Source organism: Taeniopygia guttata, chromosome 37 (genome assembly GCF_048771995.1).
Source record: "Taeniopygia guttata chromosome 37, bTaeGut7.mat, whole genome shotgun sequence".
Taxonomy (NCBI): Eukaryota; Metazoa; Chordata; class Aves; order Passeriformes; family Estrildidae; genus Taeniopygia; species Taeniopygia guttata.
In genome coordinates, this window is record NC_133062.1 from 1,938,123 (window position 1) to 1,961,361 (window position 23,239).

At 48.8% G+C, this 23,239-nt stretch overlaps 1 long non-coding RNA gene across 1 annotated transcript; it reads right to left on the minus strand.

Moving 5' to 3' along the window:
• Positions 1–9,134: 9,134 nt before the first annotated feature.
• LOC140681591 (uncharacterized) lies at positions 9,135–11,059 on the minus strand. The gene is made up of 3 exons (XR_012052639.1): positions 10,965–11,059; positions 10,053–10,256; positions 9,135–9,211 (listed from the first exon to the last, which is right to left on the minus strand). It is a non-coding gene; the product is annotated as an uncharacterized lncRNA (long non-coding RNA).
• Between the last annotated feature and the right edge of the window lie 12,180 nt (positions 11,060–23,239).

Consider the following 23,239-nt stretch of genomic DNA (forward strand, 5'->3'; position numbering starts at 1 on the left):
GGCACTGTCCTGGTACTGCTGCATCAGGCAAACACCAACTCCAGGAGAGGGGCAAATCAGCTCTCGCTGGCCAGAAATAAGGGTCATCTTCCCTGCTTAGTGTTTGGCTCCGGTCCAAGCCAGACACAAGATGGTTACATCTTTCCAGCAATTAAAAGATCCCTGGGAATGTTGGTGAGCACAGAAGCACTTGTGTCCATGCTGGTACACACTGCCAGTTTCCGAGACCCAGCGGCCACAGGCAAACTATTTTTGGGAATGCTCCATCCTTTAAGTTGAATCCCCAGCTGCACGGCAATGTGCAGGCAGGCCAGAGCCCCAGGGACTGCTGGCAGCACAGGTGACTGTCCTGCCGCGCCCAGGAAGGTGTCTGGTGGCTGATTTGTCTGTCAGTCCTGCAGCAGGATGAGCCCAGCCTGGCCATTCCAGGATTATCCCCTGCGAGTGTCTGTGACGCCGAGTGTCGCAGGTGCAAATACAGCCAGGCAAGGGGCAGGCTGAGGGGAGTTGGGCACATCCCCCCATGTGCTGAGAGGCAGCCCTGGTGCTCTCTGTGCAAGCTCCCTGTGGGCATTTCAAAGCACATCTCATGGGAGGGCTCTCTGGGGTGAACTGAGCCACGCTGAGTATGTGTGGCAGCACATTTCTCCTTGTGCTGCCACAAGTATGGGCTTTGCAGAAAGCTCCCTGTGAAGGCAGAGCTCATACCACACTCTCTGCACCAGGCCCTCATTTCCAGATAGCCCTGACAGGCCTCCCGGGCTGACACCTGCCAGTCTCACCTCCTCCTTGGGTGTAAACCAGATTTGTAAGTTCTGCCACCGTTGTGGATCAAGGGTTCCTTGGGAGGGCATCACTTCAAAGGGACAGGGCTCATCCTCTGGCGCCCGCTGCTTCTGGCGTAGGGCTGGTGTCACGTATTTGTGCTGATCCTTCTGGGCACAGAAACCAACTGTGTGAGGTCTCCTTGGTCTGCGAGGACAGAGCCTCACTTCCTGAGTGCTCTGAGACACTGATGCAGTGCTAAGAGCACCCACAGCCAAACCAAGAGCGGCCCCCATAGCTAGAGCTGGAGGGAAAACCTGTAGACAGGGCAGGCAGACAGGGAACTACTGTCCTCAGAGGAGGAGGAATGGGTGAAGATGGCAGAAAAGCAAAGCATCCGCTAATGGAACAGGCTCAGGGAAACCAGCCTTGATCCAGACCCTCAGAAGCTTCCTCCAGCATGCTGTAGACCCAAATGCTCAGGCAGCCACAGGAGCAGAAAGGGCAAGAGACACAAAGAAACCCAGCCAAGAAGTTACGTGTTCAATGTTGCCTGTGCTTTACCTTCAGAACAGGCTTGATGGACCATTTGCAGGGGGCTTGGAACCGGTTGTAGAGCCAGATGGTCTCAACCTGGCACTGCCCAACAAGGATGTCAGAGAACTGCAGCGTGTTCTTGGAGAGTTCAAGTGACGGTGCCAGCACAGTGGCACAGAGGCGGATGTGAGACGTGGGGCCATTTGTCACCTGGACAAGGACAGAGAATTCAGCAGAGGGTGCAGGTGACATCTGCTGCTGTGCCCAGCCTGCTCCTGCCCCAAGAGCTCTGGTACCTCTATGGGCAGCAGCACATCCACGTCACGCGGTGGCTGGTGGGCACTTTCAAAGTGCACTTCAAACGCCACGCTGTGGCTGGGGGGCAGGCTCTTTATCAGGCCTAGGTCCACGCTGAAACCTGGAACAGATGAACACAAAGCAGCTGAGATACCCGAGGAACACGAAATGTGCCATAAGCACATTAAAGCCTTACAGGTGTTCTGGCTGAGAGGGCTGGGGAAAGCCCCACGCTGTTCTGTGACCTGGATAAAAACTTGGAGTGCACCTGAACAGCCCTCAGACACAGCGAGGCACTGTGATGGAAGTGCAGCCTTGCCTCGAGGCCTCTTTTGGAAGCCTCTTTTGATCCACCAGAGGATACCACTGGCTGTTTCTTCCATAGAGGATAAATACAGGTGCTCTGACAGTGTGAACTCCAAACAAAGCATTTCCAATACACAGCAGACCCCACTGGTTGCCAAAACAAGCCCACAGAGTGCCCAAAGAAACTCGATGCTTATGGGAGCCAAGGGCAGAGGATGCTGAGAAGTGACCAGGGTGATGAGTCCACCTGGCCTCTGCACTGAAGTGTTAGGGCAGTCACAGGCAGGCCAGGAGAGGTCCCTGGGCATGGATGGCCAGGAGAATTCTGCCTCTAAAGCTCCCAGCAGGGGCACTGAGAAGAAAACAGCTCAAAAACCTCCCCAAATTCAGTGGCTTAAGCTAATCTGAGACACCTCCTTCAAGGCCACAGGAAGTGTCTCCAGCACTGCTTACCTGTATCCTGCAGGGCAGACAGATCAGCCTGGAAGGACACTGGGATCTGCCCTGCGTTGGTGATCTCCAGAGTGCTTCTCTCAGTGAAACCCTTAAGGACAGGGCCCATGTCCAGGATATACTCAGGCAGCTTAACTCTGCAAGGAGGATTAAGGACAGTCCTTAAACCACAGCTGGCTGCATGTCCGAGAGGACAGCCATAAATAAAGTGGCTATTTCTTTATTCACCGCTGTAAAAACTCAGCTCAAGCCCATGAAACCCGTGGCCTGACCACCTGGCAAAGAGTTAGGGAAGTCAGGAGGAGTCCTGACAAGTCCTAGGTTGTATTGGCTACTAACAGTACCTGCAAATAAAATTATTTAAAATGGACACTGCCCACAGCTCCTCTGCCATGAAAAGCCAGTACAGGTGAGTCCACTGGTCCTCCACTGGTCTCAGTGGAACTGCCCAGCCTGGGGTACAGCCTGAGGCTGAAATTGTTTGGGGCCTAGAATGTGATTTGCCTGCACAGGAAATCTTCTTTGCCCTGCAACCAGACCACATGATCTGCTCTGCAGAGCATCTGCTTCCTGCATTGAAACCTCTGCTGCTTGTGCTGCATCATGATGGTCACAGGGACCCACCAAGTTTCCTAGACAAGCCCTGCCACCCCACCAGGATTCAAGCCATCTGATTTGGGGTTTTAAAGGGTTTGCTGACATGTGCGGTTCCCTTCTCCTTTTGTTTAGTGTGCTCTGTTAGCTGGAACCACGACATCAGCTGGGAGCTGTCTCTTTCAGAGCTAGTCAGCAGGGACAGAATTTATCCTGCCTGGAAGGGCTTGAAGGTCTGCACTGGGTCCCCTCAGCTCTAGGGACAGAACCCCACACCTGTGGGGAGCTGAGCAGTCCAAAGCTCAGCGTGGTGCTGGGGAAGGGAGGACACCCCACTGCTCACGTGTGGCGTGTCACAGCCACCGGGACCAGACCCCTTCTGAAGTCCAGGCTGTTCCCAGCTCTGCAGGCCCAAGGAGCTCTCAGGAGAAGGGGACATGGCTGGGTGTTCCCCATGGGGCACCTGGGGATGGGGATGGGAGTCCCTACTCACTTGACAAGACTCTGGCGTAGCTGCTTGTTAGGAAACCTGCTCTTTGGGAGATGGTATGTGAGCCTTTTCAGCCGCTCCAGAGCAGCCTTCTTTATCAGCATCGTCATCGTGTTTATCTGCAGCTGAGTGTTTGGCTGGGGAAAGGGAAAAAGTGCCTGGTTAGCAAAGCTCCTTCCCAAGGCCCAGCTTGCACCTGAGAAAGGATCCCACCCTGCTCTTGTTGGGAGGGGGTGTGGGGTCCTCCTGTCCGGCTGCTCAGAGTCTGTGACACCCCCTGCTCTCTTAGCCAGGACCTCATTTCCAGGTAAGTAAGTCCAGCATCTTTGCCTACCCAGATTCTTAGCAAAGCTGCTCTGGCCAGGCAGACAGTCCAGCCAGGAACCTTCCAGAGCTCCAGACACTTGCCTGCTCCCAGCCAGTACCAAGGCAGCTTGGACAAAAACTGTCTTGAAAGGGAACCAGGACAAGGCTGGTGCCTCTTGGAGATGAGCACCACCAGCACAGCCCCAGGGCACAATCAGGCAGCCGCTGTTAAGGTCTGTAACTCTGGCAGGGCTTGGGTTGGGACCAACAAACTCCCCAGCAATGACCTGCATCTCCTTCAAAGCACCATCAACTCCATCCCTGGAGCATGGCCTTCAGGACCTCTCCCTGGGGTAGCCGGGAAGTTGATGCAGCCCCAGAAGAGACCATGACCAGAGTGGCAGCCCTAGGGGCAATGCTGAGGTGACACAAGGTTGTAGGTGGGCAGGGAGGTCCCAGGTGCCATCAGGGCACTGGGGAGCTGCTGTGGGCTGCAAGGGGCTCAGGTGACACGGAGAAGGTGGCATGTGCCAAACGGGGCTGCAGCTGTTCTTACTACCATGTCAGAGCCAAGCAAACGGGGCTTCAGGTCCTGAGGCTTCGCATCCCGAGTCTCCGAGGTCTGAGTCTTTGGAGTCTGAGTTTTCAGAGTCTGAGACTTCAGGCTCTGAGTCTTCTGAACAACTTTTGATTTATTCCTCTGACTGTACTGTTGCAGGGGTTTTACAGTCTCTTTCAGTAGCTTCTCATGTTTTTCATTTTCTGAAGGAAGAAAACGTCCGCAAAGAGAAGTGTGAGCAAAGTGCCAGTCCCATTTCAGCTGGGAAGTCCCTGCCTCCCAACACTGGTTTCTTCCAGGAAGAAATCCCTCAAGCCCACTATGGGAAGTGAATGCTGCTGCTCCTCACTGAATCCTCACGTTCTCTCCCTCCCCACCGAGGAGCATCTCATCCTTGGCAATGTCACACAAATCCAACCCTGCCAGAAGCCCTGCCAGCCTCTCCTACAGCTTTCCCAAGCCCTTCACTCTTGCCACCATCCTTCAGGACCCTGCCAGATGTGCTGGCAAGATCTGCAGGATGGCTCCTGGGACAAAGCCCACATGGCATCCTCTGCTCAAGACTCATGAAGCAACCAGGGGGGCTTGAGTTGGCCTGGGAGTCCTGCAGGCCTCCAGGCTCGGTGGGGGTTGGCATGAGCTGCCCCATGGGCTTACGGTGGGGAACAAAACCAGAGCGGCCCTTCCTGGGGGCAGACAGGCCGTGCCCACCTGTGGTGTTCCAGGGCAGGTTCACGCTGACCAAGGGACAGCACGCTTCTCCTTTCAGGAGGATATTTTTTGGGTCCAGGTCATCCACTTTAAGCTGGTAAATCCTGGTGAAAGCTCCTGGTATTCCCGGCATGTAAGAGAATTCCAGCTCTTGCTTCTTGCCAGGTGCAATGGAGCCCTGCAGGGACAGGAGAAGAGGGAGGGAATGCATCAGAGTGTTTGATGGGGGATCAGGGGACAGACAGGCTGAGGAGACAGACTCTCATCTGGAATAAACCATCGGACCACACCACCTTCGTGATAAATATATTACAGTGTTGGCTTTCACAACTCTTAAATACAATGTGGTTTATAATGTTGACTTCTGTAAAAGAAGTTTTGCTAAAGTTTAGAGTTCTTTTAATGCAAATGTTGTGTTGTGATACTAATGTTGGTGAAGAGTTGTTGTAATATTAACATTTAACATTTATATAATGTTAAATTATACCATTAATATTACACTTATATATTAATTTATAAGATATAAAAAGTATATAACATACACATATAAATATATTAATTTATAACATATATATAATATTACATTTAACATTTAATAGTGAAGCAATGGAAACCTGTTGAATATGTTGAAAAGTAACAAATGACCACCACTAGGACAACTGCACATGCTCCAAAAAGGTGGTACGGAGGAGGAACTATGTTAAAATTTTTGAATATATCTAACCATTTGTAAATATGTATTAGGCTGATGCAATACCCAGGGGAGATAAGGGGTGTTGCTGGGTTGACTGGTGTGCCTGTGGCTGCAGCTAAGCACCCAGCACTGTTACTTCTGCTTTATTGACTTTGTCCCGGATTGGCTCTTAATAACTTTTTTTTAATTTTAACTGAGGAGTGGCCTTTGTTTCTCACACCTTCTACCTTCCCTGCACCCAAAAGGGCACCGTGTGTCCTCCCCAGGGCTCACAAGGCTGCAGCCCCAGCACAGCCTGATGCGAGCACAGCCCTGATGCTAACAGGCTTTGCCCTCTGCCAGCAAGAGCCTGCCTCAACAAAAACAACTTCTTCTGCTGCCGCTGGGGAAGGGAAGCCCCTGCTCTCAGCAGGGCCAGCAGCTCCTCTCGTCCCTTGGAGGATTCAGGCATGCAGAAATGGGAAAGCAAATTGCTTCCCACGTCAAGGAGGTACAAAGGCAGGAGCGCTGCTTCGGCTCAAAGACATCCAGGCAGGACTGAGAGGCTTGGGCAGTGGTGGGATGCTGCTAATCTTTCTCCCTGCTCTTCCAGCCCCGCTCCCTGGCCCCCTCACTGCCCCACAAAGCTGATGCACAGCAGCAGGGCTGGAGAAGGCAGGGAGCAGCAAGCCTAGTAAGGGACATGGAAGTGGTGCTTAGCTGGCAGTGGGGAGGCAGGGCCAAGGACAATGTCCTGTGTGATCACGCCCTGGGTAAGGTGACCCTCAGAAACGCTCCAGTGCCAGCACAGCCTGACATCTCAGCCGTCAGGGTCCCCAGAGTGACTGTGAGGAACCAATTAGATTTTTAGTCATGCCTCAGCATAGGCTATAAATCCATTTTCTGACATGGGGTGAAAAACTACAATATGGGCTGTCCACGTGCTGGGAGCCCTAACTCATCCCACGCGCAAAGGAGGTTGGTGGCAGACAATGCAGGCAGGCTCCGTGTCTGGGGGCTGCCAGCGACCTCCCCCTCGGAGGAGGGCAGACCCCAAAGCCCAAGAAAACTTTGCCTGCCTGACCAAGTCTTCCTGAAAGGGCTGAGTTATGGGAGTGTGAAAAACATGTTCACTCTCCTGTGAAAATGTAAAAAGTTTAATAAAGGGCAATAGGAGACAAAGACCACAGCAAAGGTTGTTAGGGCCGGGTGCATCTTGGCACTCAGCCAGGAGCACGCTGTTACCTTCGGGACACCCCTTAAATCCCTTTTCCATTACACCAGGCTGTTGCATATTCATAGTCCTTATGTATTTCCATAAACTACTTTACACATTCCAGGAACCATTCTACATGGCCCCTCCTTGTTTCTGCCTTTTTAGGGCGTGTGTGTTTCTTAGCTGGGTTTTGGCTCCTTCTCTTTATCGCTTCCAGTTTGGGCCTTGGTCCTCACTGCCTGCAGACAGTGAGTGCTGATGGTTGGCAGATCTGTACAGGTGTCCTCATCCTGTGTTCACTGGGTGTTATCCCATCCAAGCAGGCATTTTAACACAAGCATGGCTATTTCACTGCTATGTCTAAGCTTAACCAGCAGCAGAAATACAAACTGTGTCTTTATAACAAAGTTATTTTAACACCACACATATAAAATCCATTTTAATATGTGGATTCACATTCTCTGAACAGAGAGAGGCATGATTCTCTCTCCCAGGATTTTTCCTGGGAAGTTGTGAGACGCAGTGAGAAAGCTCAAAGAAAACAATTCTTCTCTCTGTTCGCTGCTCCTGTTGTTTGCACATGTGGAATGTGTTATGGAGATTGTTTACTGAGGAGGGATTTGTTAATTAGACACCAGTGATGGCTGTTTGGATTGATTGGCCAATTGGGTCAAAGCTGGACTATCTGCAGACAGTCACAGGTTTTTCTTCAGTATTTTTTAGTATGATATAGTTCTAGTACAATATATTATAAGATGATATAATAAAGCAATTATTCAGCCTTCTACAACATAGACTCAGAGCATTTCCTGCACAGGGGAGTCACATTGCTTTGATATTAATATTTGCGAAAAGCCAATGTTATAATATGTATCTATGACAGGAGGAATCTTAGCATATAAAAGCACTGCCAGTTTTTCCCTGCCATTTTTGGGGTTTTTGTTGGGCTGGGAGCACCTGGAGGGCCTGGCTCCCTACAGAGCCATTTCTTCCCTGTCTGTCTACCCTGCTGTCGCCGCTTCCCCTCTCGCCAGGGCAAGCTGGTGCTCTGCTGTCTCCATGAAAAACATGAACATTGATCTTATATGTGTCGTGTTAAAGTAACTTAGTTATAAAGATATCGTTTTTATTTCTGTTGTTAATTAAGCTTAGTGAAATAGCTGATATAATGTGCTTGGGTTAAAGTGCCTGCTGGCATGGGATGGCATCCAGTGAACATATGAAGAAGACACTGTATAGCTCTGCCAACCATCAGCACTCACCGTCTGAAGGCAGCCTGGGCTGGGGCCAAAACTGAAGATGATGACAAAAAAGGACTAAAACTGCAGCCAAGGAATAGGCACGCTCCAAAAAGGGCGGATCCAAGGAGGAGCCATGCTAAGCAATTCTTAGAACATGTAAACTAGTTTAGGGAAAAAGTTTACTATGCAAAAGAGTCTATGAATATGCAACAGGCTGATGTAATGGAAAAGGCACTTAAGGGGTATCCCCGAAGGTGACAGTGTGCTCCTGGCTGAGTGCCAAGATGCACCCGGCTGTTATAACCTTTGCTCTGTGCTCTTTGTCTCCTATTGTCCTTTATTAAACTTTTTACAAGTTCACAGGAGAGGGAACGTGTTTTTCACCGTGCAGCTGGCAGCACACTTGCTCCACCTGCCCAGCAGGACGCCGACGGAGCGTCCCAGGGTTCCAGCAGTAATGCTCTGTCCCTGTCCTCTGTTACTTTCTCCGTTTCTCATTTTCTCTCTCTGCTCTCTTTTCTATCCCCTTCTGGTCGGGACCATACCCTCTGTTTATCAACAAACAGTTTTCAGATACAGTACTTCCTGCATTTGTGCCTTATTTTCATCCGAGAAATCTACCAAAAAGAATTCTCCTCTACTCCCCTGACAGCAGGACAGGACAGTGACCAACACATTCATGCCTCCTGCTGGTTTCTGCCTCTGACAGCAGAGCCACCCACCAGCCAAGGCCGTGGGGACTCTATCTGGAGCGCCCTTGTTTGACCTTCTCTCCCCCTATCAGAAATTGCTTACAGCTCTCTCTCTCTCTCTCATGGCTGGGTTTGGGTTTTCCCCTCTGACTTTTTTCCCACTTTCTCCCCCTCCTTTTTCCCTTCAACGCTCTCCTGGGCCACCTGGCACAGGGCTGGGGTCCATCACTTGTGCTACTTACAGTGGTGGGATTGACCAGGAACACACCAGGCAGACGCTGGTCATGAGCATTAGGCTTCAGCACCCAGGTGAACTCAGTCCTGCCAGTGTTCTCCAGGGTGACCGTGCTGTGACCAATTTCATTAAATATCTGGAGAGAAGGCACAGGAGCGGGAAGTTACAGACCCAGGCCTGCTGCTGGGAATCTCCTTCCTCTCTCCTGGACTTGGAAGCAGACACATCGTGGGAGCAGGGACCAGGGAGGAGATAAGGGCACTTGGGAACCTGGGGAACCCCCAGGCACAGGGCACCTGCGCAGGACCAGGGAGCTCTGGCAGCACACAGAGGTGTGGTAACAGCCCTGTGAGGGCCAGCAATAAATGAACCGGGGGACACAGGCCCTCTGCACTCTGAGGGGTCACCAACAGCCAGGAGAAACAGAGACAGCACTGAGGCATTCCAGGAGAAAAGGCATGCAACTATTGTCAAGCAACACACATGCAACAAGGGAGTCACACAGGGCAACACAGACAGGGCCAGCAGCTGGAAATATCCGTGGGCTTTCAGCTGGAAAGTGGGGATTATTCTAGGACAGTCTCTCCAACTCTAGCGACTGGAAGCGCAACTTCTTCCCTTGCTTATTTGTGGATTAAGCAGGAGCTTTAGACGAGCATCTCCTTGGAGGTCAGGCTTTAGGCGTGGATCAGCAGAGGGATGCCTCAGGGACATGACCCCCAGGGCATCCCCACTGGGACCCTGCCTGCCCCAGGAGGCAGTCTCAGGTACCCAGAAGAAGAGGCACTCCCTACATTTTTGGAGATGGCTATTTTAAACCAGGTTGGATGCCAGATGTGTCCCTCAAAGGTTGTACTTCCAAGCCCCAGAGCCAACAAAGGGGCTGGGGAGGGGAGGGAGCCCTGGGCCGAGGTGGGCAGGAACCCGCTGGCCGTGGTTCCAGGGCAAGGAGCCGTGCCAGGGGCTGTGTGTGGTACCTGAGGGCCACAGTTGATCTCCCAGCAGCTCAGGGAGTAGCTGAGGCGTGAGCTGATCAGCTCCACCTCGTAGGTGGGGCCTCCCTCCACACAGCACAGCGCCTTCACGCTGCCGAGGATGTCACGGCGGCCAGAGAAGGTGAAGGAGACCTGCTGGCTCTCTCCTGGCTGCAGCACACCTGACAGCGGCAGGATACTGAAAGCCTGGATGGAGGACAGGAGAGATTGAGGTGTTGAGCATGGAAATGGGTGCAGAAGAGCATCTTGGAGCAAAGTGCAGCTGGACCTGGAGGGGCCTATTTCCCAAACACAGCCAAAATCACCCTAACCTCATTCTGCATCCATGCCACTGACCAGTGGAGGGACCATGGGGAAAATCTTCTCCCATACTCACGGATCAATGTGCTAATTAATACACTACATTAAAGTGAACTGGGATGTCTTCTGGCAGTAGAAATTCTCTCTGATGCACAACATGCCTTTAAAAAGCATTTCTTACTGCTTTTAGAAAAGGAGGAGACTCAGAGGGAGAGCTCTTGGAGCTTAGGGAGCTCAGGGAAGGACTCCAGCCCCGCTCATCTGACTCCTGAGGCTTTTCCCCCCTCTCTCAGATTTGTAGCCTGCTTTCTCCAGGTGCTACAGCAAAAGCTCCTGCAAAAATTTCCTATGGACCAGCTGACGAGGTCCAGGGGGAGCAATGCCCTCCATAGGTGCTGCACAGCGTCCTTGGGCAGCCCTACAGCATGTCCTGCACGGCCCCGCCAACACCCAGTTGGTTCAGCAGCACTTTGTATGGGCCTGGAGGGACGTGAGGCTCCTCTGTGGGCAGTGCTGGGGGCCACCAGTGGGACTGGGAGCTACAGCCCTGCTTGCCACGCTGGCAATGGGCAAGTGAGACAGATTCCCTCTTACCTCCTCCGCTTCGAGGGGAGTGTGAGGTGCATCCACGGAGGACGTGATTCCTGCCAGCTCCAGTGGCAGGTGAGGGGGTCCAGGAGTTTGTGGTGGCACCTGAAAAACAAGCCATTTTCTATGCCAGGAGGAAGAGACAGCCACTTTGCAAAATCTCAGTTTGTAAGATAACTTCAGGGCCACCAGTTCAATACCAGCTCTCGGGTGAGAGCAGACACCTGGAAACAGGTAGTCTGGCTGGGCTGGGAAAAGGGTACATGGAGATCAGGACTCATCACAGCTTGCTCTGGGAAGGAAGCTGGAGCTCTTACCATGATGATGCAGATAAAAGTCTCATCTTACATTGTGAAGAAAACCAGGCACAAAAATCCCACACTCAGCACAGGTCTGTAGGATCTGAGTGAGCTTCTCCAAGGAAAACGCTCCTGTTTCTCCCTCCCACGCACCCCATACCCAGCCACGGGCCCTGCTGCCCAACCCACAGGGGCACAGGGCAGCAGGGCAGCAAAAAGGGAGGTCAGCACAAGCGTGACTTGTCAGTGGCAAGCTGGGGAGACAACACAAGCAGTGTGTGTACAAAAACAATCTACCTCTGTTCCTAAAGATTGGGCAAAATCCCGTGCTTCTTTCAGGGCACTGTCCACCTCCTCCTTTATAATCCTGAATCTCCTTCTGTATGCTGAGCAATCCAAACGGGAGGTTCTCTGCTCCTTTGGTGGTTGGGGTTTGAATTTAGGTGGGTTAAGCTTATACCTGGAAAACAACAGAAATGTGAACAGGGACCTGCAGTGAGAGGGAGGAGGGAGGGACACCTGCACGAGCAGCTCCTGCTCAGGATGCAGCCCCTGGGTGGGTGCTGGAGTGCTGAACTGAGAAATGGTCTGATCCAGCCCTTCCCAATCCAGGCTGGAGCAGGTCTGTTCTAAAGGCAGCCCAGGGATGACGCCCAGGCAGCAGCAGTGCAGCAGCTGCAACTGCTTGCATTGAGCACCTACAGAGGACAGGGATTAACAGCTTGTGGGGATGCAAGAAGTGGCAGAGGGAAAGACACAGAAGGCAAGCAGAAAGGTGGGGTTTGAGGCACCGAGGGGCAGACCCGGCCAGTGAGGAGCCAGCCCAGCAAACCCCAGTGCCCAGTGCTAGAAACTCTGCAGCTCCACCAGGTATTTATCAGGAATGATTCCCTGACAATGTTGGGGGGGGTTGGTTGATATTTTCCAACACTCCCAGGTGACTCAGGTCACATTCCCCATTTTAAATTGAAGCAGGTGCCTAGGGTAACCCTGCTTGTGTTTCTAATGCCACGCGAGGGACACAGTCGAGCCGTGCCTGCCTGTCACCCTGCTGAGCTGCAAGTGCTCCCCACACAGTCAAACACAACCTGGATGCTCCATCCCCAGACAGGCATTCAGGGCCTGTAATGACCTGCTCCCCAAGGAATCACTGCCTTGAGCTTTGTAGCTTGCTACCTAAGGCTGGGTTTAATTTCTGGGTGAGGGGCAGTCTCGTCATAACCCCCAAAAGATCCCTAATCATCTATTCCACTGTCTTTAGTTTTCATGAATGGTTTGAAGCAACTTCCCAGTTGCCCAGACAACGACATTTTTCACTCTAAAGCAGAAACTCTGAGGGAGGCAGGGATATGAGATGATGTGATGAACAAGTCCTGCTGTCAAACAGGACAAAACCCACCAGGGACATGTTGCAGGGGAAAAGTCAAAACGAGTAACAGGTCACAAAAAAAGGGAGTGAAGATCCAAGGTGTCTGCTGAAAGCTGACCCCTGGGAGGGAAATCATCCTGGCACTAAAGGAGTTGTCTCAGCAAAGAAGGAAAGGGAAGCTAACAGACATTCAGCATCAGCCCAGGCACCAGGTAGCTTTTCTCTGGTGTTGGGACTTTCTGGGCATCCTGCAGCACAGTACAAGGGAGGAAGGCAAGGAGCAGAGAGCAGCTCCTGCAGAGAGGACCCATCCCAAAGCAGAGGGACCAGAAGGGGCTCCAGCAGCACTGTGCAGCTGGCACTAGGAGCCCTTCATCAAGGTGACATTGCCTCAGGCCACAGAGGTCTGAGAAAGCAGCTTTCACCCCAGCTTTCCTTCCCAGGGGAAACCCCTATGGGGGCTAGGCAGCACCAAATTGGTGGAAAACCTTTTCTCGGAGCATCCAGGCTGACCACAGCTGGTCAGTGTTATTTGAACAAGGAAAGCCAGAAGCAGTCTGTCAGATCCTAGGCCAACAGCTTTGTTCTCTGCCAAGTACAAACAGGGCACCAGGAAGAAGAGCTCCAAGGAGAGGGCAAAGGTGCACATACCCCAGCTTGTCCGCCTGGCTGTCCGAACAGAATGACCAGTGGTACTTGGCGAGAAGAGGGCTGCAGTTGGTCATCTCCAGAGAGCGCACTTCTTCAGTGCCACCCACGAACTCCAGCGTGCTGGGCTGGATTTGCAGGTTTGGGAAGCAGTTTTTTCTCCAAAGGGCGTCATGGAACACCAGGGAGGTGTCAGTGAGGCAACAGGTCTTGGTGTTGGGAGAGCCTAGGAAAAGGACACAAATGTCCATTTAGGCACCAATCATGGCATGACTCCTGGTGTGAATATCCTGGTAGGATGAAAGTGTGATTGGAGTTTAGTTCTTTATTATTTGAACTACAGCTCACTGAGAAGCTGCACGAGGAATTAATTGTCACTTAGTTCCCTTTGACACTGATTCCAGACTGCAGCCTTGAAAATGCCCACTCCTAGCCCTGCTGAACACTGTAAGCTTCTCTCTCTCTGATGGGGAAGAGCTCCCTCGCCCGCCTCAAACCAGCACCAGTTATCTCTCAGGGACGAGTGTGCACCCAGACCGAGCATTTACTCTGAAAATTCAAGCTGCAAAAGTCCCTGTTAAGTCTGCCAACCCTCCCATTGTATTCAAAATACATAAACAGTGAGTGACATGAGTTCACACCCATTCTGGTCACTGTGATTACTGTTGCCTTTCTTGTTTCATTTATTCAAAAGGCAACTTAACAAGTGCCTCAGCAGTGATAAGGCTGGGGAAGAAGCAGCTCAAGAAAGCTTCCTTCCTTCCTTCCTTCTGTCATGGTTTGACACGGGAAGAGAATTTTTTTTTTAGAAGGAAGAGGTTCATCCAGTCAGGGGTCAGGTTTAGATACTGACACTTGGGGTGACCAATTGAAGGTGGACACGCCTCTGAGAACACAGAGGGGTTAAAAGCGGAATTCCCAGGAGGACTCGTCCTTCTTTGGTTCCGGTCATCGCATGATACGGACCTTCCCCCCCGCAGCCCGGGCTGGGTGAGGGAGGGGAGCCATGCGGCCTGCACAGGTAGGCCAGGAGGTAAAGGATCGGAACCGGCTGGGTCAGCTCCTGCAGATGGAAGGGTGGAGAAATCTGGGATGTCTCCGTTCCCCCCAGAGTCTCTCTCTCTCCCAAGAGAGAAAAAAGAGACGGCGGTGGTTTTATCGGCAGTTCGCCGCAGGGAAGGAGAAGAGCGGGGGGGGCCGCAAGGTGCCCAGCCGGGCTGTGGGAGCTGGAGCCTGGGCAGCGAGCCATCCTTGGGAGTTGGGACTTTTAACCCTTCCTGAGAAATGAAGGCTTTATGAAATATTACTCCTCCTGAATTTGAAGAAAAGAGAGACAGCTTGAAACCTCAGATGTTCAGAGAAGAAGGTTGGGGGCAGATGATAGAGTGGCTTTTGGCTGGACTCTGCTTGTTTACCATAGACTGAACCACTCTTTCTTTCAAGAGGGACTGCATTTTAGGGGGATGCATTGGTGAGACAAGAGACCTTCTTCAGCAACTACCAGTTTTGGAGTGGACAGAGAGAGAGCTGAGGAGGGTGTGAGGATGCCCTCCATCTTCAGGAAGAAGAGAAGGCGATCTCTGTCTTTTGGACCCTCGGCCCCAGGGGAAAATGGGGGGGACTCTAGTCCCGAATTGTGATACTGGACTGTTGTTCCTGGTGGTCCTTGGCAAAGCATCCTTAAAGGGGCCCTATAAGCAGTCTCTGCCCATGCCCGGTGGTGAGAGCACTGTGACATGGAGAGGAGAGTGTCACACTGGCCGGTGTGTCTGGGCGGTGCCACGTGTGACATTGGAAACACAAGAGGTGGCGGTTGTGCTTCCTGGGGGTCTATGGTTGCAAGGGGGACTCCTCTCTTCCCCGATGGACTCAGTATTGATTATATTGAAGGGTGAAAACTTGATTAAGGATCCAAATGGGTCTCGCTGGGGTTTGGTGGAGTTGGGTGGAGGGAGGAGAAATGTTTTGGAAGGTTTTCATTTCGAATTTTGTGTGTTTTTATTCTTTCCTTTCTTTTCCTTTTATAGTAGTAGTAGTAGTAGTAGTGTAATAAAGCTTTTTCCTTTGTTATTAAGTTTGGCCTGCTTTGCTCTGTTCTTGATCACATTTCACAGCATTTGATTGGAAAGTTGTATTTTCATGGGGCGCTGGCATTGTGCCAGCATATAACCATGACAGTGTGGTATTGTATTGGCTCCTGTTACAACTGTGGCAATAGTGATAATAGTTACGACCTTCTCCATCATGTCTATAATTTCTATAGGTCCATTTATTCGCTGTTGCAGGTGAGCTTCAACTTCAGCTCGTTGTCACCTGGTGTCACTTTCCAGACTCCCTCAGGGACTTTCTTCACTCGGGAGTGATGGATCCAGGCTTTCTGTTCTTTGATCTTGATTGCAGTAAAGGTAGTGAGGAGCACTAGGTAGGGTCCTTCCCACTGTGGTTCCAGGCTTTTTTCTGCAAAAGACTTAACATATACATAATCCCCAGGTTGTACATCATGTACTGGCCCATCTAATTCTCTGGTCTGAGCTCCAGCCACATATTTTTCAATTTCCCTTAATTGTTTGTTCAGGGCTACTATATATTTATGTAGGGTTTCTTCCCCTACTTGTGTTGGTGTGATTCCTTCTTGAACTGCATATGGTCTCCCATACAATATTTCAAAGGGGCTCAATTTTTCTTTTGTTTTTGGTTTTGTCTGGATTCGCAATAATGCTAATGGGAGAGCTTGGGGCCAAGGTAGGTTTGCCTCTTGTCCCAACCTTACAATCTGTTCTTTAATCAAATGATTCATCTTCTCCACTTGGCCACTTGATTGAGGATGATATGGGGTATGTAACTCCCAATCTATCCCCAGGTGATGGCTAATTTGTTGCACAATTTTGGAGATAAAATGCAGCCCTCTATCTGAGATATGGTGGCTGGAACTCCAAACCTTGGTATTATTTCTTGCAACAGTGCTTTGGTTACCTCTCATGCTTTAGCAGTCCTAGTAGAAAAGGCTCCTGGCCAACCCGAAAAGGTATCAGTCAATACTAGGAGATAACGATATCCCCCCCTTCCTAGGTAATTCTGTAAAATCGATTTGCCACTGCTGCCCAGGTCCACAACCTTTCCCAATTTGTCCAACTTTAGGCCTTGGGATGTTTTTAGGATTAGTTCAGAGGCAAAGGCTACACTGACGAGTTACTTGTATTATTGTGCCCTGTAATTTCCTAGCTATAATTTTTCTTTTCAGATGGTTATACAGGGCATCTATTCCCCAATGTGTTTTTTCATGCTCTTTTTGCACTAATGACCACAACAAATAGGAGGGCACCACAAGTCTCCCTTCCTCTGTTATAGCCCATCCTTCTTGATTAAAATTTGCTTTTTCTGCCTTAATAAGTTTCTTATCCTTTTTATTGTACACAGGCTTACCTTCAATAGAAATCTTTCCATCTGGGATTAATGTTGCTTCCACTGTCTCCTCAAATACCTCACCTTTGGCTGCGTCTTTTGCCTCTCTGTCCGCCAGCATATTCCCTTCTTCCAATTCAGAGCTCACTTTTTGGTGTGCCTTAATGTGCATGATGGCTAACTTCTCAGGTAGCTGCACTGCATCTAGTAGTCTCAGTATTTCTTGTGAATGTTTAATATTCTTCCCTTGCAAATTTAACAGTCCTCTCTCTTTCCAAATGGCTCCATGTGCATGAACTACCCCAAATGCATACCTTGAGTCTGTGTAAATGTTAATCTCTCTTCCTTTTGCCAACTCTAAGGCTCGAGTTAAGGCGATTATTTCGGCCTTCTGTGCAGAGGTGTTTGCTGATAACGGTCCAGACTCTATTACCTCTCTGCTTGTGGTAACCGCATACCCAGCATGCCTTTTCCCACTGATGACATAGCTGCTTCCATCAGTAAACCAAGTCTCAGCACCTTCGAGTGGGATGTCCTTCAGATCCGGACGGCTGGAGTAGGTGGCTTCAATGGTCTCCAGACAGTCATGGATCACTGGTTCTCCCATACCCCCGCTGAGAAAGGAAGCTGGATTCACAATGTTAGTTACTACAATTTCAACATCATCCTGTTCCACTAGTATAGCTTGGTACTTTAGAAACCTCTGTGGAGAGAGCCAATGTCCCCCTTTTGCCTCAAGGACTGCAGACACTGTGTGAGATACTAACACAGTCATCTTCTGGCCCAGGGTGAATTTGCGTGCTTCTTGGATGTTCACTGCCACTGCTGCAACGGCTCTGAGACACCCTGGCCATCCTTTAGCTGCCTTATCCAGCTGTTTGGAGAGATAAGCCACTGCTCTCCAGTATGGGCCTAAGTTCTGTGCTAGTATTCCCAAGGCGATCCCTTGTTTTTTGTGGGAAAACAGGAAAAATGGTTTACTCACATCTGGAAGTCCCAAGGCTGGAGCTGACATGAGGGCCTTCTTTAGCTGGTCGAAGGCTTGGGTTGCTTCTTTTGTCCACTGGAGATCTCTGCTCCCTTCTGTGATCAGGGCATACAGAGGTTTAACAAGTAACCCATAGTTATAAATCCACAGTCTGCACCACCCTGTCATGCCTAAAAAGGTTCTCAGTTCTTTCACTGTCTGAGGTCTTGGGGTCTGACATATTGCTTCTTTGTGATCTTGGCCCAAGGTCCTTTGTCCAGCACTCACTTCATAACCCAGGTAAATGACTGTTTGCCTCACCATCTGGGCTTTCTTCTGGGATACTCGATACCCCTGCAGGCCCAAAAAGTTTAGGAGGCTTACCGTCCAATCCACACATGTTTCCTGGGTCTGGGTGGCTATCAGGAGATCATCCACATACTGAAGCAACTGTCCTTCTCTTGGTGGAGGTTCCCAAGATTCTAAATCCTTGGCAAGTTGTTCCCCAAATATAGTAGGAGAGTTCTTGTATCCCTGTGGTAATACACACCATGTGAGCTGGTTCCTCCGTCCAGTTTTGGGGTTCTCCCATTCAAATGTGAAAATTTTCTGGCTGGCTTCATGAAGAGGGAGGCAAAAGAAAGCATCCTTTAAATCTAAAACGGTAAACCATGTTAGTTCAGGTGTTAAACGAGTTAACAAGGTATAAGGGTTAGCAACTACTGGGTACAAGTCTTCAGTTACCCTGTTAATAGCCCTTAAATCTTGTACTAACCTGTATGACCCATTAGGCTTCTTTACTGGCAAAATGGGGGTATTAAAATCAGATTGACACTCTTTTAACAGTCCTATTTGCAAAAAATTTTCTATAATTGGGCTAATCCCTTCCCTATCTTCTTTCTTCAGGGGGTATTGTTTAACCCTCACTGCCCGTTCCCCCTCCTTAAGCTTGATTTGTATAGGTACTGCATTCTTTGCTCTCCCTGGTATATTAGAAGCCCATACCCCAGGGAATACTTGATCCATTATTTTCCTGAAGTTTTTCTCTTCTTCACTTACAGGTTCAAGTTCTTTGGTTATTAACATTAGGCTCAACAACTCCACGTATTGTTGGTCCTTTACCTCCAAGCTAATGTCTCCATTTTTAAATATTATTTTTACATCCAGCTGCTCTAGCAGATCCCTGCCTAAAAGTGCAGATGGAGCATTAGGCATATATAAAAACCGGTGAATTCCCCATTGCTTTCCCAATTTATATTGTAACGGTTTGCAAAAATATGCTCTTTCAGATTGGCCAGTAGCCCCTTTTACCATAACCTAATCATTTCTTAAAGGTATTAGGGCCTTATTCAACACTGAAAATGTTGCCCCTGTGTCTACTAAAAATTCCACTTCCTTTTCTTCATTCCCTAGTTTAACTATAACCTGAGGGTCCCCTAGGGTAGGGCCCTCCGGTCCTCCTCAGTCCTCCTTCGCATGAGCAACCACTCTTTCTCCCCCCCCGATCGCTTTTTCTCTGTTCGTCACCTCTTCTTCGTTCTGGGCACTGGTTCTTCCAGTGTCCAAATTTCCTGCAAAATGCACATTGATCTTTTCCCAGTTGGGGTAGTCCTTGTCTTGGCGGGTCTTGCTCACATTTTTCCTTTCCTTCCTCCCTTGCTACTGCTACTAATTTCTTCATCCCTTGTTTATATCCTTCTTCCCCGTTACTAAAGACTCTCCATGCTTCATCTAATAGAGTCTTCAAGTCTTGGCTATTTGGGCCCCGGATCTTCTGAAGTTTTCGCCTGATATCTCCTGTGGATTGTCCTAAAAACAAATTTATTAGTTGTTGTATTCTTTCCTCTGATCCAGGGTCCAGAGTGGTGTATCACCGCATCGCGTCTCGTAGGTGTTCTAAAAAATCAGAGGGTGTTTCAGAGGGACCTTGTTTAACAGCATACAAAGCTGACCAGTTTATGGTCTTAGGAATTGCTCGTTCTAGTCCTTTCACTATAAAGTCGTGATATCTCTTAAGCTGTGCTAATTCATCAGGTTCATTGGGATCCAACATCAGGTCCTGAAGAGGAAATACATCTTTAATATCCTCTTGTGTTGATACGCAAGCATCCTCAGCTAAGTCCTTGGATACCTTTAAAACCAACTGCTTCTCTGTTTCTGTTAAAGCATCAAGTAGTAACTGCATGTCTGCCTAATCAGGTAAATGCTGCTTAACCATAAACTTTAACCTTTTGGCAACGCCTATCGGGTCATTTCGATAACCCTTAGCAGTCTTTTCCCAAGCCTCTAAATCCATTGAGAAAAAGGGGACCTTAATTATCCTTGGCTCCCCATCAGAGGCTATAGCTTGCCTTAAGTGTGCTTGTATGACTCCTTTAGTTTGCTTTCTAGTTGTTTGTGGGGTTGGGTTCATTCTGGTTTGCCTTCTGGTCCTTGACACTATTGGACCTTGTGGGGAAGGCTTGGGACTTGGTTCAGATTCATCCCATTTACTATCACTACTGGGCAATGGTGGATAAAACCTCGAGGGTTCCCCTGATCTAGGAGTTGGTGGGGAAACTCTTGCTTTAATTACTGTTTTTTCCAGGGTAGATGAACCAGAGGATAGGTTAGGGGAGGCTGAAGTTGGTGAGGGTTCTGATTTCACTCGTTCCCTTACCCCCTCCTCTACTCCCCTCCCTTCCTGGTTTCTAGGTGGTGGTAAAAGTGCCTCTGCTGTCCCTTGTTCTAAGATCTCTGTTGCATACACTTTACTTGGGTGTGAGCATCTTTGATTTATTGAACATGTGCTGCAACACCGTTGGAGCTTTTCCTTGTTAGCCTTATTATCCTTTTCAAGAGCCAGTACCAGTGGATCAGACGGTGGCCTAATCCCACAATCCCTTTGCCACTCAGGGTGATTTCGAAGACTGAAAAATATATCAGCATAAGTTACTTCTTGCCACTTTTGTTCATGCCTAAGGAAAAGCATTAACTGTAATAAAGTCTCATAGTCTAAAGTACCATTTGCTGGCCATTTCAAGCCCCCATCAAGTTTATAGAGTGGCCACCACTGTGTAGAAAATTTAACAAGTTCCCTTTTAGTTTCACTACCACCATAGCCCACCAGCGTTTTCCAGTGTGTTAAGATACACCCTAAAGGGGTTCCCCTGGGAATCGCTTTGCTCTCATTTGCCCCCATGTTCAGGTTTTTTTCTTTTCAAAACGTCTTTTGATCTTATCCCAGTTCTTAAGCTTTACCTGGTATTCTTCTGGTACAAAAATATGCTGGCCACACTCAACTCGAAGTATGTCCACTGGTTTCTTCAAAGTTCCTGAAACTCCGTTTTCTAACAATTCAAATATTTTACTGCTACCAGGAACCTCTTGACCAGTCACCAACAAAACTTGTATAACTTTTTGGGTAGCCTCTTGTTCTTTTGAACGACAAAAAGCACAAATTCCAGTCTTAGGTATTAGCCACCTGTACCCTTTTCGGACCCTCAAATCCTGACAGACTACACACCAAAATACAATCCACGGATTACAATAACAATCTTTATTTGGGCAGGGGAATACTCCTGAACCAGGCTTTCGGTTCCTGTTTCTCCCGGTCCTGGTCATATAGCTATGCTAGCAAACAAAAGGGATAAAACAATTTGTTAGTTAATTTTCACCTTTTCTCCCTTCAAAACAAGGTTCAGAGCAGCAGCTGTTGAGGAAAACTTGTTATACAAAAGAAAAAAGGAAAAAGAAAAAAACAAAACAAAAACAACAACAACAAAAAAAAAACTTAAATTGCAAGTTATTAATCACACATTAAATCAAATCCTCTGTTATGTTTTTCTCTGGGTATATTACTGTTAAAATTCGTTTAAAAACTGTAAGCAACCTTTCATACACTGTAGCAAGTTTGCAGCTAAAAGCCAAGCGTATCTCCTGTCTCACTGTAAACAAAGGACAAATGGAAATCTTATAAACTGTCAGTCCAGTTTTGACCGAAATTTCGTGACTCCACACTGCACTGAGAGCTGTGTGAACCACTGCTATAGCCTGTTCTAAAAATTTTTGGATTTCTGATCAAATTTCTCTCACCCTTTGATTGAGAATGTTACAAAATGCAAAGTTCGGCTGTGTATTCGCAGCTGCAAAACCAGGTTTCTCTTTTTCCAGGAGGACCTAAATTCTAATAGTTTAGGCTCACAAAAAAAACCCTGGGGTTTTTCACAACCCCGAACACATTCAACAAATGTTCTAACAAGGTCTTGCTAAAATCACACAAACTTCAGTCAAAACACAACACAAATCTTTCAACAAGGAGTGGAGAGGAGGGAAAAATAAACTACTAGCAAACACTCACTCGCTAAACCTGGGGTTTTCCAGGCAGTTGAAAAATGTATCCTGAGGTCACAGAGCCTGAATTCTCCTCTAGTTATCTGGGAGACAAATGTCCTCTTAATCACCAGGACTATCTTAAAAGTAGTTTAGGCTTTTCACTTCACCCACTAGCTATAAAACAAAAATTCAGCTTACAAAGCTTTTCATCCAACAACATATCAAATAAAATTTTCACAGCCAAAAGCACACGCTGCCCAAATTCACACAAATACACACAATCTAAGCACCATGCAAATACTTTAAATCAGTCTGCACTCCCAAAGGTCAGTATTTCTTTGCAAAGCAAATAACAATTTCACAAACTTCTTACAACTTCAAGTTCACAAAGCTCCTAAAAACACTTACAAAAATTAATAACACATGCCAAATCACACAAATTATAATGCTCACAGCACTAACTCTTACAAACCACAACAAATACAATGCTCAAATAGTTTTCTACAGCCTAAACACACAAAATCACAAACTCACTAAACACGGATCCGGTTACAATACACACATACAGCGCTCAGGGCCTCAACCCAAATTGTCACAGCAGGACGCTTCGCGTCCCAAGGTTCAGACTAACTACCCAAATTATGGATTACTAAGGTGCACCTTTCAAATTACAAACTAAGATCAGAGCCACCCCTGCTCCAATCCAAATCCACAACACCACAGCCGCTGCCTCCTCTACGAGGCACAGACTACAAAACTTCTGGTGCTGCTGCCTCCCCTACGAGGCACAGACTACCAACCTCGGATACGAGGTCTTTTTAACTGTCTTTTTAACTGCCTATATAATAACGTACCTTCCCTCAAATATAAACATACCTCTTGTCCGTAGTCCAGCAGGTTCTGGTCTTTCCCCGGGTAGTCAGCGAGATCGCAGGATCCCTCTTCCCAGAAATTTCTGGGTGGGCGCCCAGAGGGGTCCTGGACCCCACCGGCCCCACGGCCAGAGAGAGCAGTTCCCCTGCCTGGCTCGACAAAATGATTTAATAAAAAATATGGATATTGATCTAGTATCGATATCCAACTGTGACGGACAAAAACTCTCTAACAGTTTAAAGTTAGAAAGTGTATGTTTATTCGACGCCGGGCAGCGTGCGGGATAGCTCCCAAATACACACCGCACCTTCCAGGCGATTTTTATCCATACAGGTATTGAATACACAAAATACAAATGCATATTCATCATTTTGGTACATCCCATTCCCCGCTTCGTACGCTAATCACT